Consider the following 13,809-nt stretch of genomic DNA (forward strand, 5'->3'; position numbering starts at 1 on the left):
TTCATGTTTATGGAAATGATGAATTTGTGAAGATTTCAGCAAGATTTTCCCCTTATTTATAGAGGCAATGCTTTGAGCCGCCATGTGAATAAAGTTTGATTCAAGAAACCCAGGTATTTGAAGTCAATTCATATATAATAATGGCATATGCTGTTCATTTCCTTGTCTAACTAAATTGAGTTTTTTAATCACTCAAAATTATTCCAAAAAATCGTCAAAAAATTTTCTCTATATGTAGTTGCTAGGGTTTTTTACTCAAATAATTTTAAAAAAAATTATTTACTAAAATAAGTTGTCAGCCCGATTATTTACTAAAATATGTTATTTTTCTCGCTATCTTACAGGCGCGATTCAATTTTTTATATTAATTTTTTTTAAATAAAATATTATTTTTTTATTTTTTGATCAGTATGACCCGCGTATAGATACGAATACAGGTTGCGCCTGTGTCAGAGGCGCGACTAGTTGAGCCTTTCTCAGAGGAACGACTAATCGTGCCTATCTCAGAGGCGTAAATGTTAGGGCCCACAGGAACTTCTGTTTCTTAAAATACAAAACACTAGAAATATTAGTGAATCTGCTAATACATATTTCATTCGGATAAAGTATGCATTATTAAAATTAAATTAAAATATTAAATAAGAAATAAAATTATAAAACAATATATTATTTGGAAAATAACTATTATTGTAATGACATACATGTTTTATTAGGTATAAGTATTTAAATTTTTGTTTTTGTAATGTAATACATGCGTAAATATATATATAATCATATTAGTGAATCTGCTAATACATATTTCATCCGGATAAAGTATGCATTTTAATAACACATGAAAGATGTGGACATTAATATTTAAGGTAAATTTGTGGATTATATAGTCGATGAAAGTTGGTAATATTATAAAGTTGTTTTTAATACTCGATTTTATTAGGTATAAGTATTTAAAATTTTGTGAATTAGTTTATATTTTTTTTAAATAGCTTTACTTTGGGTAAAATATATTTAAAATAACAGGTTCCTAAATCTTTTAAATTATTATTTTTTTATTTTTTTATTGTTTTGGGTCAGAAATTCAAGGTGGTGCCGCCTATGCACCATCCTCCACCAAGTCAAATGTACCATTTTGGTACTTAATTTTTGAAACAACCTATATTGATATTTTATTTTATTTTTTATATTATTTGGATAAAAAGCCTCTTAATCTTGATATCCAAGTTGATATAAAAAAAATTAAATGAGTTAACAGAAACCATTAACATACCAATACTTAACAGTAACTTAAAAAATTTAAATGAGCTTAAACATCATTTGTCCAAATTCATTTTCAAAATAAAATTATTTTTAATTTTTTTATAAACTTATATGTTAAACTCACCAAATATTAAACTAAACACAACAATTTATAACTTAATCCTAAATTACTAATAAATTAATTTTAAAATAATTACAAACACAGAAAATTTTAACATAGTCCTAAATTACTAACAAATTAATTTTAACATAATTATAAAAAACAAAAAAATTTACATTCATACAAAATATTAATCCAAAACTATAAATACTAAACATAAATATTTTATAATTAATTATTAATAACAAAAAAATTACATGCATGCAACAACAGAGGCTGCAGGAGAGCTCCTGTGTGGGCAGAAGGGGCAGCGGGGTGGGCGGTCTGCTGCTGCAGGAGGGGGACTGTGCGGGCAGCCCATTCGCGCCTACCTGTCAGGCTCGATTAATCGCGCCTATCCGACAGGCGCGACCTATTTTTACCCGTATTTTGACCTGTTAGACCGTATTTTTACCTGCATATATATTTAAATATTTTTAATAAAAAAATAATAATAATATTTTATTTAAAAAACAAAAAAAATTAATATAAAAAATTGAACCGCGCCTGTCAGATAGGCGCGAATGAGAAAAATAACCTATTTTGATAAATAATCGGGCTGACAACTTATTTTGGTAAATAATTTTTTTTAAAATTATTTTAGTAAAAAACCTGTAGTTGCTATTAACCGGTGTCGTGACTTGTGGACCAGCACAATAATTCATCTTCATAGGGTTCACTCAAAATTTTTATAATTTTTACAATAATAAAAATATAATTTCACCATTTTAATAGCTTGAATTTTTATAATTTTTAAAGGATTAAATCAATTTTTGTATCACTTTAAGAGGTTAAACTGCAATTTTTCTTTTACTAAATGAATTTTTTTCTATTTTAGGGGGTCGGCCAGCCAGCCCTTTTGCCACACCCCTGACACGTGTCACTATTTAATTATTTTGTCAATTACGCCAGTTTTTAACTGTACAAATATATGAACTTTTTAGCTCAAAAAATTAGATTACTTATTAATTTAACGTATGACTAATTTATTTATTTTTTAATAGAGAAGACAAAATACAATTTAACTCTTAACGTAAAAGATTTCATACTACTTTACCCATTTTCTTATTGCATGCGTCTGTGGATGTTTGACTTACTGTAATTTGGAACAAGGGAATTTCAAAGGGAAAAAAGGTTACAAAATTGAGATTATATTTTTTTTATTCGTAGTCACAATAATTTATTCTTTAAAAATTGAAAATAATAGAATCTAGAAAATCAAAATTAAATGAGTCAATATTGTAATGTTATAATATTGTTTTTTATATAAGTTTCCATAAATAAAATCATTATAATAAAATAAAAAACAGATAATATTCAATACAAAAATAAAAAATAAGTTAATTAACATAAAATTAGACAAAAAAATGAGTCAAAATTCTCTCCCTGCGTAGTTCCTTGACCGGTGTCATATGCTTTGAATCAATTTTGCACAATTAAACACAATTTAACGTCCCATATTGTATTAGCAAATTCAATTTATTAAATTTTGCTATTAATTTTTATATTTTGCTGAAGTTACAATTTAGTACTTAAATTTTAATTTAATAATATTTTTATACAAAATTATAAAATTTATTTTAACATGTTGACTGCATTCAAATTTTCACATTCCACCATTACATTTTTATTTAAGCTATTATGCAACTTATTTTGAATATTATGGAACTTTTAAATTCATTAAATTAAAAGTTTTGATTTTGTCGCTTCATTTTTAAAAATTTTAATTTAGGCATTAATGTTTAAATTCGTTATTGTTTTGATCACCCACCGTTAAATTGATAGTAAAAAACTTTTTTCTAACGGTTATAATAACAATTCTTGATACCAATGAGTTTATCTTGAAAATTTATTTTATTTTCTTTTTTCTATTAATTTTCTTCTAAATATAATATTTTATGACCCTTTGATTGATGAAATTTCAGCAAAGAAAATAAAAAACCTTAATATAGTACGAAATTATTATGCTTCAATTGTTTTAGAAGATAAAAGTGGGCTGCCAAAAGTAAGTAGCCTGATGGAGAGTCTAACGAGCGGTTAAAAACGGGTGTAATCTCTATGGATGGTGTGAAGTACATGGATGGCTAGTCATGAATGACCAACCTGATAGTCTCCATTAAGGGTACAAGGGTTGGGGGCCACTCATGGGTGCTTTCCAAGCCACTCCTTGTGCTACAACATTCCAACCTAGGGTAGGTGTGTAACAATTGCTCCCTGTTCGAGAGGTAAGTTATAAAGTGTCCTATATAAAGACCATCTAGGTGGTTCCCCAATAGGTTGCATGTTGAACACGTAAAGGGATGGAACGATCGAAATACCAAAAGTTAACTATTGTGCATGCTGGAGACGTTTTAAGATAGAATGGGTGTATTGAAGCTTTTAGAACAGGTGCATTAAATGAAAATATTTTTCAACTATTCATTGAGAAACGAGACAATTGATGGAATGAGTCATTTCACAAGACACGTGTCTGGGTGGTGTTGGCTGTGAAATGTCGAAATGTTTGTGCTATCGAACACACCATTTTAGGGAGGGTTATATAAATAGGTTTTGTCTTCAACATCCATGCTATTTTGCAGCGTTATAATTTTTCAAGCATTTTTGCTGCTTCTGTTGGTGTTATGAACAATGAGCAGCTTTTAAACACAGTGGCTTGAGCAACAAAGCTCGAGACTTGGCAAGCAAACAAACAGAAATTTGATTTGATAAAGAAGAATATGAAAATAAGAATTTGAGAGAGTATATTGAATGGATAATTCTAATGAATTTCATTAACTTGAAAAAATGGCATAATGCCGATACAAATACCAGACATTTTGCTGGTCAAAGTAAGGCTTTCATTACCTAAACATTACCTAACTCCACTAATTACCTTGAAACTTGAAAGACTAAACTTGCACACTTAGTAAAGCTGATTTATCAGCTCAAATGTCAACAAAATACATCAAATACATTAGCAACTTGGTTCTAACTCAACTAAGTTACAAAACATCATTTGAAGTAACAAAATAAATCAAAATGGACAGCAACATTGAGCTTCAGCTGCTGCATGCATGGCTCGAGTGCATGTGCTGCTCCTTGGCTGCATGTGCTGCATGGAGACCAACTTCAACAGCTTCTTTACAACTGTTCTCTATTTCCTTAAGTGTTCTTTGTTGCTTCCATTCTAATGTGTCTCATGTGATTAATTAAAAATACGACAAAGGCATGTCTATCTATCGATAAATAGTATAGTTATGGTGAGTAGAGATATCGTATCCACGATTATTAAAAGTATTAGTAATTATTATTTTCTTATTATTTAACCGACAAATTGGAGTGATGAGTTTTAAGTTATTACTAAACTAATCTAATTAAGAACTCAACAGAAAATAAATCAAGAAAATAACCGAATAATAACCAAGGAGAGAGACAATACCCAGGAAAGAATCCACCTAGATTTCATCTATTACTATGAATATTAACTAAACTATTTATTCATTTGGTGTCGTGATCAGTAAAAATCCTTAAATTATGCTAATATCTCATACGAGAGTAAGAACAACTAACTCTAGGTTGATTAATTGAAATATCTTTCTAATTAAAACCCCGATCGCCACATTAACTCGATCTATGGAATCCCTTATTAGATTTGACTCTAATCCGATAGATTTATGTCATCCTATTTCTAGGACTGTATGCAAGTTCACTCAATTATGCTAGACCTACTCTTAAATAGGAATATTTTCTCTACTGAATTAAACACCTTAAACATGAGTTAATATTTCAGATATATTAAAATAAGAAATAAGCACACATAATTGAGAATAAGAATTAAGTATTTATCGTATAAAACAGAAATTAAATAATAGAATTCATCATAGGTTTCAACAGGATAATATGAAGAAAGGCAATCAAGAAAATAATCATGGCTATTAGCTGAAGCATGACAATGAGAAAACAACAACGAAAAGCAATAGCAAAGAACGGTGAAGGAGTTTCATGTTTTATGGAACTGATGAATTTGTGAAGAATTCACAAGAGATTACTTATTTATAGAGGCAATGCTTTAAGCCGCCATGTGAACAACAATAGAGCTGAAGTTTCTTAGCTAGCGTGGGTGGTACAAGTTTGAGTAAAAAACCCAGGTATTTGGTTTGACTGTTTGAACTTTCATTGTTGTTATAATTAAAAAATCTATACATACAAATGGAAAATTAAATCTTTCAACAGTACTTGCATACGTGCTCTGAATGTTCACTTATCTTAATATTATTGGGTTTTGTGTGACAAAAGTATAGGAAGATAGTTGGGACCAGGTGGGTTTAAAATAAAGAAATAATTTGGAAAATAATTCTAAATGTGGAATTTTCTAGGAGTTAATAGTGCAGGAGAGTTCTTGGTGGATTTGTGGAACAAACGTAGGTTTGATACAATTAAAACTAGATCCTCTTCATTGATATGACGCCCTCCTCCATAAGGCAATATGAAGTTCAATGTATGCGGGATAGCAAATGAGGAAGTTGCATACTAAGAGATATGAAGGGTGTTGCAAGAACTTTATTTTCGGGTCCTATTAGAGTTAATGATACAGTTTCAACATAGGCAGGGGCAGTGTTTATAGCATTGGATTTGTTCTTATCCATGGGATGAAAGATTAATGGCTATCTTATTGTAGAAATTGGTTCAAAAATGGTGTACAATTGATGTTTGAGCAAGGATATGAGACTGTGGTCGTTACAAACAACATTTTCAGATATTGAGAGGAAAATTGAGCAGGTGGGTAGTGTAATATTTGTTGAAAAGTCAAATTAAAATGGGTGTTGAAAAGTCAAAAAAATGGGAGGTGCAAGTGGCACCGAAAGAAAAAATGGTAGGCATGTTGTTTAAAGTTGAATGGGATAATTGCAATTTTGGTCCCTAATTTTTTAGGCCATTTGCAAGTTAGTCCCTGAACCTCAACTATAAATAGGCCTAACCATTTCTCATTTACACCATCCCAACCAATCTTTCTCTCTTAGTTTTCTTTCTTCTCCCATTTGAGAATTCTTAAGGAATTCTATTTGTTTGTAATATTTTGAAGATAGTAAAGTTATCATCTGGTGTTAGTGCCCGAGGACGTAGGTATAATTTACCGAACCTCGTTAAAACTCTTGTGTTCTTTCTTGTCCTATTTTTCTTTCAATATTTGAGGGTATAATAGTAGTATTTAATTTTGCTATTAAATTACTATAGAAGGGATATTCTGACTAAGGAAAGACTTGATATTTAAGAGATCCATGTGATCCACCTCTCTTCCCTGGGAATTGAACTTTGTGTGATTTTTTAGTACAATAATTTACACGCTTCCGACCCTATTGGAACAACAAGTAGTATCAATAGCCGAAGGTTAATCGTAGTATGCTCTGTGGTTGCAGTTTGAACTGATCTTCCACATCAGAAAAGATTTCCTTAGGTATATTGAAAGATTATGGAGAAAACGGTCGGTGTAGGAGCTTCAACATCGTCCATGTGGACAAGACCGACAATTGCAAATGCAAGACTGGCCGTGGAGATTTTTGATGGCACGGGCCATTTTGGTATGTGGCAAAGTGAGGTTCTAGATGCCCTTTTTCAGCAGGGTCTAGACATTGCCATTGATGAAGAGAAACCAGATGATGTACAGGAGAAAGATTGGAAGGCGATCAATCGGTTGGTATGTGGCACAATTCGATCATGCCTTTCTCGAGAGCAGAGGTATGCTTTTTCAAAGGAGACTTCTGCAAATAAGTTGTGGGTGGCACTTGAAGAAAAATTTTTGAAGAAAAACAGTCAAAATAAGCTCCACTTGAAGAAAAGACTATTTCGCTTCACTTACGTCCCAAGTACCACAATGAATGATCACATCACCAAATTTAATCAGTTAGTCACTGATTTGCTAAATATAGATGAGACATTCAAAGATGAAGATTTGGCTTTGATGCTGTTGGGGTCACTTCCTGAGGAGTTTGAGCTCCTAGAAACTACTCTACTTCATGGCAGGAGTGATATATCTCTGAGCGAAGTCTGTGCGGCCTTATACAGTTATGAACAGAGAAAGAAGGACAAACAGAAAAACTCAATCAGAGATACAGAAGCTTTAGTAGTCCGAGGTCGTTCATACACTCGGAAGAAAACTCAGAAGGGGAGATCAAAGTCAAAGTCCAGACTCGGGAAAGATGAATGTGCCTTTTGTCATGAGAAAGGCCACTGGAAGAAAAATTGTCCAAAGCTGAAGAATAAGGGAAAAGCTGCTGTAGATGCTTGTGTTGCAAAGCATGATACTAGTGACTCTGAACTATCACTGGTTGCATCATCATCGTCGTTCCATTCAGATGAGTGGATATTGGATTCGGGTTGTACCTATCATATGTCCCCTAACTGGGAGTGGTTTTTTGATTTAGTAGAACTAAATGGAGGAGTTGTCTATATGGGCAATGACAATGCTTGTAAAACTGTTGGGATAGGTTCAATCCAATTAAAGAATCAAGATGGATCAACCAGATTTCTGACTGATGTTCGGTACGTGCCCAGTTTGAAGAAAATCTCATCTCATTGGGAGCCTTGGAATCCAATAGTTCAGTTGTTACTATGAGAGATGGGATTTTGAAAGTGACATCTGGCGCACTTGTGATATTGAAGGGCATCAGGAAAAATAACTTGTATTACTACCAAGGTAGTACAGTTATTGGAGCAGTCGCTACAGCTTCCGGTAACAAAGAATTGGACTCAATGCAGTTGTGGCATATGAAGTTGGGACATGCCAGCGAAAAATCCTTGCAAATTCTGGCAAAGCAAGGATTGTTGAAAGGTGCAAAGGCTTGCAAATTAAAATTTTGCGAGCATTGTGTTCTGGGAAAGCAAAAGAGAGTGAAATTCGGTACTACTATCCATAATACAAAAGGTATTTTGGAATATGTTCACTGAGATGTGTGGGGGCCTTCCAAGACACCTTCATTGGGAGGAAAACACTACTTTGTTACTTTTGTTGATGACTTTTCCAGAAGAGTTTGGGTGTATACCATGAGAACTAAGGATGAAGTGCTTAGAGTTTTTCTTAAATGGAAAAATATGATCGAAAATCAGACTGGCAAGAAAATCAAGCGGCTTAGGACGGAGAATGGAGGGGAATATAAAAGTGATCCGTTCCTCGATGTGTGCCAAGAGTATGGTATTGTTCGACACTTCAGAGTTAGGGATACACCACAGCAGAATGGATTGGCAGAGTGTATGAATCGAACATTGCTGGAGAAAGTTCGATGTATGTTGTCCAATGCTGGGTTGGGCAAGCAATTTTGGGCTGAGGCTGTGACATACGCTGGCCATCTTGTTAATCGTTTGCCATCATCTGCATTAGAAAGAAAAACTCCTATGGAGGTATGGTCTGGAAAACCGGCTACAGATTATGATTCCTTACATGTGTTTGGATCCACTGTATATTACCATGTGAAGGAGTCAAAGTTAGATCCGAGGGCAAAGAAAGCTCTCTTTATGGGAATAACTTCTGGAGTGAAGGGATTTTGTCTTTGGTGCTTAAGCACAAAGAAAATGATCTGTAGCAGAGATGTTACCTTTGATGAATCTGCCACATTGAAAAAGGTAGCAGATAAAGATATTCAGACGAGCAATACTCCACAGCAGATGGAGTGTACTCCAAAACAGGTGGAGTTTGAGCAGATGGGGATTTCCCCAGTTAATAAGTCTAATTCACCAGCCACAATGGAGGAATTAGAGGTTGAAGAGGTTCTGACCCAAGAACCACTAAGTACACCAGAACCAGTTGCAAGGCCAAGGAGAGAAGTTCGTAAACCTACTCGATTTATTGATATGGTGGCCTACGCCCTTCCCGTTGTTGATGATATTCCTATCACTTATCAAGAAGCAATGTAAAGCTTAGAAAGTGATAAATGGAAAAGTGCCATGGATGAAGAAATGCAGTCTCTCCTGAAGAACAATACTTGGAAGTTGGCGCAATTACCGAAAGGTAAAAGGGCAATCGGATGCAAGTGGGTATTCGCAAAGAAAGATGGATCTCCTAGCAAGAAGGATATTCGCTACAAGGCAAGATTGGTAGCTAAAGGCTACGCTCAGAAGGAGGGAATTGACTACAATGATGTATTTTCCCCTGTTGTGAAGCATTCCTCCATTAGAATTTTGTTGGCCTTGGTAGCACAGTTGAATTTGGAACTAGCTCAACTTGATGTTAAGACGGCTTTCTTGCATGGTGAGTTAGAAGAGGAGATCTATATGACTCAGCCCGAAGGATACACAGATGCTGGTGGTAGAAATTGGGTTTGTAAGCTGAACAAATCGCTATATGGATTGAAGCAATCCCCGAGGCAGTGGTACAAGCGATTTGAAGCTGCATGACGGATCTTTCATTTATCTACTCTTGTATGTTGATGATATGTTAATCGCTTCGAAGAGCCAAAAAGAGATAGATAAGCTGAAGGCTCAGTTGAATCAAGAGTTCGAGATGAAAGATCTAGGTGAGGCCAAGAAGATTCTCGGCATGGAGATAAGTAGAGATAGACAGAGAGGCAAGCTTTGTTTGAATCAGAAGCAATATCTGAAAAAGGTATTACAATGTTTTGGTGTAAATGAAAACACAAAACATGTAAGTACCCCACTTGCTTCTCATTTGAAACTTAGTGCTCAATTATCTCCGAAAACTGAAGAAGAAAGAGAATATATGGCAAAAGTCCCATATGCTAATGCAGTTGGGAGTTTGATGTATGCGATGGTGTGTACGCGGCCTGACATTTCACAAGTTGTTGGAGTTGTGAGCAGGTATATGCATGATCCTGGAAAAGGACATTGGCAAGCTGTGAAATGGATTCTACGGTATCTTCGAAAAACCGTAGATGTTGGTTTAATTTTTGAACAGGATGAAGCACTTGGTCAGTTTGTAGTTGGATATGTTGATTCTGACTTTGCTAGTGATTTAGATAAACGTCGTTCAACTACGGGGTATCTGTTTACTCTTGCGAAAGCCCTAGTGAGTTGGAAGTCTACCTTACAGTCTACAGTAGCTGTGTCTACTACAGAGGCAGAATATATGGCAGTTACAGAAGCTGTTAAGGAGGCTATTTGGCTTAATGGATTGTTGAAAGACTTAGGAGTTGTTCAAAGTCACATAAGTTTATATTGTGACAGTCAGAGCGCTATTCATTTAGCGAAAAATCAAGTCTATCATTCAAGAACCAAGCATATCGATGTAAGATATCACTTTGTGCGGGAAGTCTTTGAAAAAGGAAAAATTTTACTTCAGAAGATTCCGACAGCAGATAATCCCGCAGATATGATGACCAAGGTGGTAACAACAATCAAGTTTAATCATTGTTTGAACTTGATTAACATCCTGAGAATTTGAGCACCTTCAGGTGTATGGCGCTCGAGAGCGCATCTGGAGGCACTACAAAAGATAACTTTATCGAATTTGGGGAGTTGAAGGAAGTGTGTGAAGATGTGATTATCCTAATCAAATCTTCAAGGTGGAGATTGTTGAAAAGTCAAATTAAAAGGGGTGTTGAAAAGTCAAAAAAATGGGAGGTGCAAGTGGCACCGAAAGAAAAAATGGTAGGCAAGTTGTTTAAAGTTGAATGGGATAATTGCAATTTTAGTCCCTAATTTTTTAGGCCATTTGCAAGTTAATCCCTAAACCTCAACTATAAATAGGCCTAACCATTTCTCATTTACACCATCCCAACTAATCTTTCTCTCTTAGTTTTGTTTCTTCTCCCATTTGAGAATTCTTAAGGAATTCTATTTGTTTGTAATATTTTGAAGATAGTAAAGTTATCATCTGGTGTTAGTGCCCGAGGACGTAGGTATAATTTACCGAACCTCGTTAAAACTCTTGTGTTCTTTCTTGTCCTATTTTTCTTTCAATATTTGAGGGTATAATAGTAGTATTTAATTGTGCTATTAAATTACTATAGAAGGGATATTCTGACTAAGGAAAGACTTGGTATTTAAGAGATCCATGTGATCCACCTCTCTTCCCTGGAAATTGAACTTTGTGTGATTTTTTAGTACAATAATTTACACGCTTCCGACCCTATTGGAACAATAATATTCTCGATGACAGATCATAAAGGTAATGAAATGGTTTCAACTTTGGTGGTAGTAAGTATTAATCGTAACGACATGTTTAAAGCTTGGTGGTGAGTATTAGCTTTAATGTCGAGTATTTGTTTTTCAATTATAGGAAATGTTTTATTGTGGTATTTGTAAATTATTCGTTTGAATTATGTTTTTGTTGTATTTACAACAGATCAGTTTGAATGAAGAAAAAAAAAATCTCACTACTTTAATTAGTCTTTAGAATTTTTTCATTTAAAGAAATTCATAATAAACGACTTACAATTTAAATTTAAAGTTATTTATATATAATAATATATTATATGAATGAGAAAAATAATAATATTTTAAAAAAATGTGGTATTCATTCGAAAATGATCCAGAACTTTACTCACATTTGCAAATGAACGGTGTTGATTCTAATGCAGTCCTAAGACGTTGGCTGACATTCATACTAATACGTCGGCATCCAATCACCATAACTAAAATTTTGTTTCAAATGCAAGTTTATTACAATTCATTCTAATACAGTAATAAAAAAACAATATCTTTTTTAAATATATAAGCCATATACGTTAACCAATTTAAAACCCAAAATAAAATTTATTATACTTTTACATATTTTATAATTAAATTAAAAAACCCTAGGTCTAATTTCAATGTCATTCTCTCACGAATTTATTGCTTATTTATTATTATTGTTAAAATTTCCAAGAATTTAAGTGTTTATCTCTTTTTTGCTTATTATGTATTGTTAAAACTTTTAAATTTTGGTTATCATTATTAACATTTCCAAGTTGGTTTTTTTTTTTCTGTCATCATTACACATTAAGAGCTATAAAATACAAATTGAGATTTGATTATGTTCAGTCAATATGGAGAGTGATTAAATCAAAGTTTAATTAGATTTTTAATAAATATTTATAATTATATATTTCAAATAAATATATTAATTGCAATTTTATGTATAATTGAAAATAATTTTAAAATTGTCAAATTGTGTTTAAGAAACATAAAAATTTTTGTTATTTTTTGGAGGAATTTAATTAAATAATATGATATTAATCTAAAATATGTAACTTAGTTGGATTTAAGCCAACTTGATTTTTTAGCATGAACATGGCATTAGTTTAAAATGAGCATAATACGACTGGTGTTAAATATTCTCCTTGTTCGGCAGATTTTAGAGTTACATTAAGGAATACAAAAAAAATGAACATTTTTAAATATTTTTCCTTTTCTTTTTGAAATTTTTAGAATTAGAGCTAAATTATCATATTATGTAAATGTTGAGGGTAAATTTATTGATTTTTTAGAATTCAAACTAAAATGACAAATTTTATAAACATTGAAGGTTAAATTTGTTGAATTTTTTAGATTTAGAATCGAATTGACATAATGTATAAATATTGAAGGGCTAAATTATTTGTTATTAAGTCAATATAAACTGGCCCACGTCAGCTTTTTGTCACTCATTTAAAGGCAACTAAAGGGACAGTTACTAAAATATTTAATTTCGAAAAGTTAAGTGACTAAATTGAAAAAATTAATAGTTGAATGACCAAATTTGTAACACCCCCTAACCCCAAACCGTCGCCGGGACGAGGTTATGAGGCATTACCGGACATATCAGACAATTTACGAATAATTTACAATTAATATAACTTTCATAGCATAATATAATAATTAAGTCCCTATCTTGGACTCTCGAAGTTCAAACATGTATTAAAAGTAGAACGGGACTTGTTCGAGTATTCCGAATTTTTTTTTTAAATTTCGGCAACATTTCTGTTTATTTTTACCTAAACCTCCTGCAAATTCAAACCACAACCACCAACACCAATGTTTCACATTCATATAACTAATATTTATATCATTAACATAATTTTAACTTAATAACTATCATAGCATCATTCAAAATTGATTAAAAACTTCATTCATTTAACAACTTAATGTTCATGTATCAAAATATCATGTACTTTCCTTACCATTTCATTTAACCATCTAAATCTTATAATTCATCTTTCACTACCCAAAGTAATATACATACTCAAGTGACTAAACAACACCTATGTACATGCCACCTTTACCCAAAAGAAAAATATACATCACCAAATTTGTGTTGGAGTCGGGATTGTTCTGGATGCTGAGCCAGGATACTTGACTTCTACTAACCTGCGCACGGAAACAACCGTACGCTGAGTATGGATATACTCAGTGGTATTACTACAAATCAAGACTATTTAACATTAATAAATTACAAACATCAACCATAAATTTTATAATTATTTAAACTACTTTTATATATAATTATTTTACTTCATAAATCTTAAATT

Source organism: Gossypium hirsutum, chromosome A02 (assembly GCF_007990345.1).
Source record: "Gossypium hirsutum isolate 1008001.06 chromosome A02, Gossypium_hirsutum_v2.1, whole genome shotgun sequence".
Lineage (NCBI taxonomy): Eukaryota > Viridiplantae > Streptophyta > Magnoliopsida > Malvales > Malvaceae > Gossypium > Gossypium hirsutum.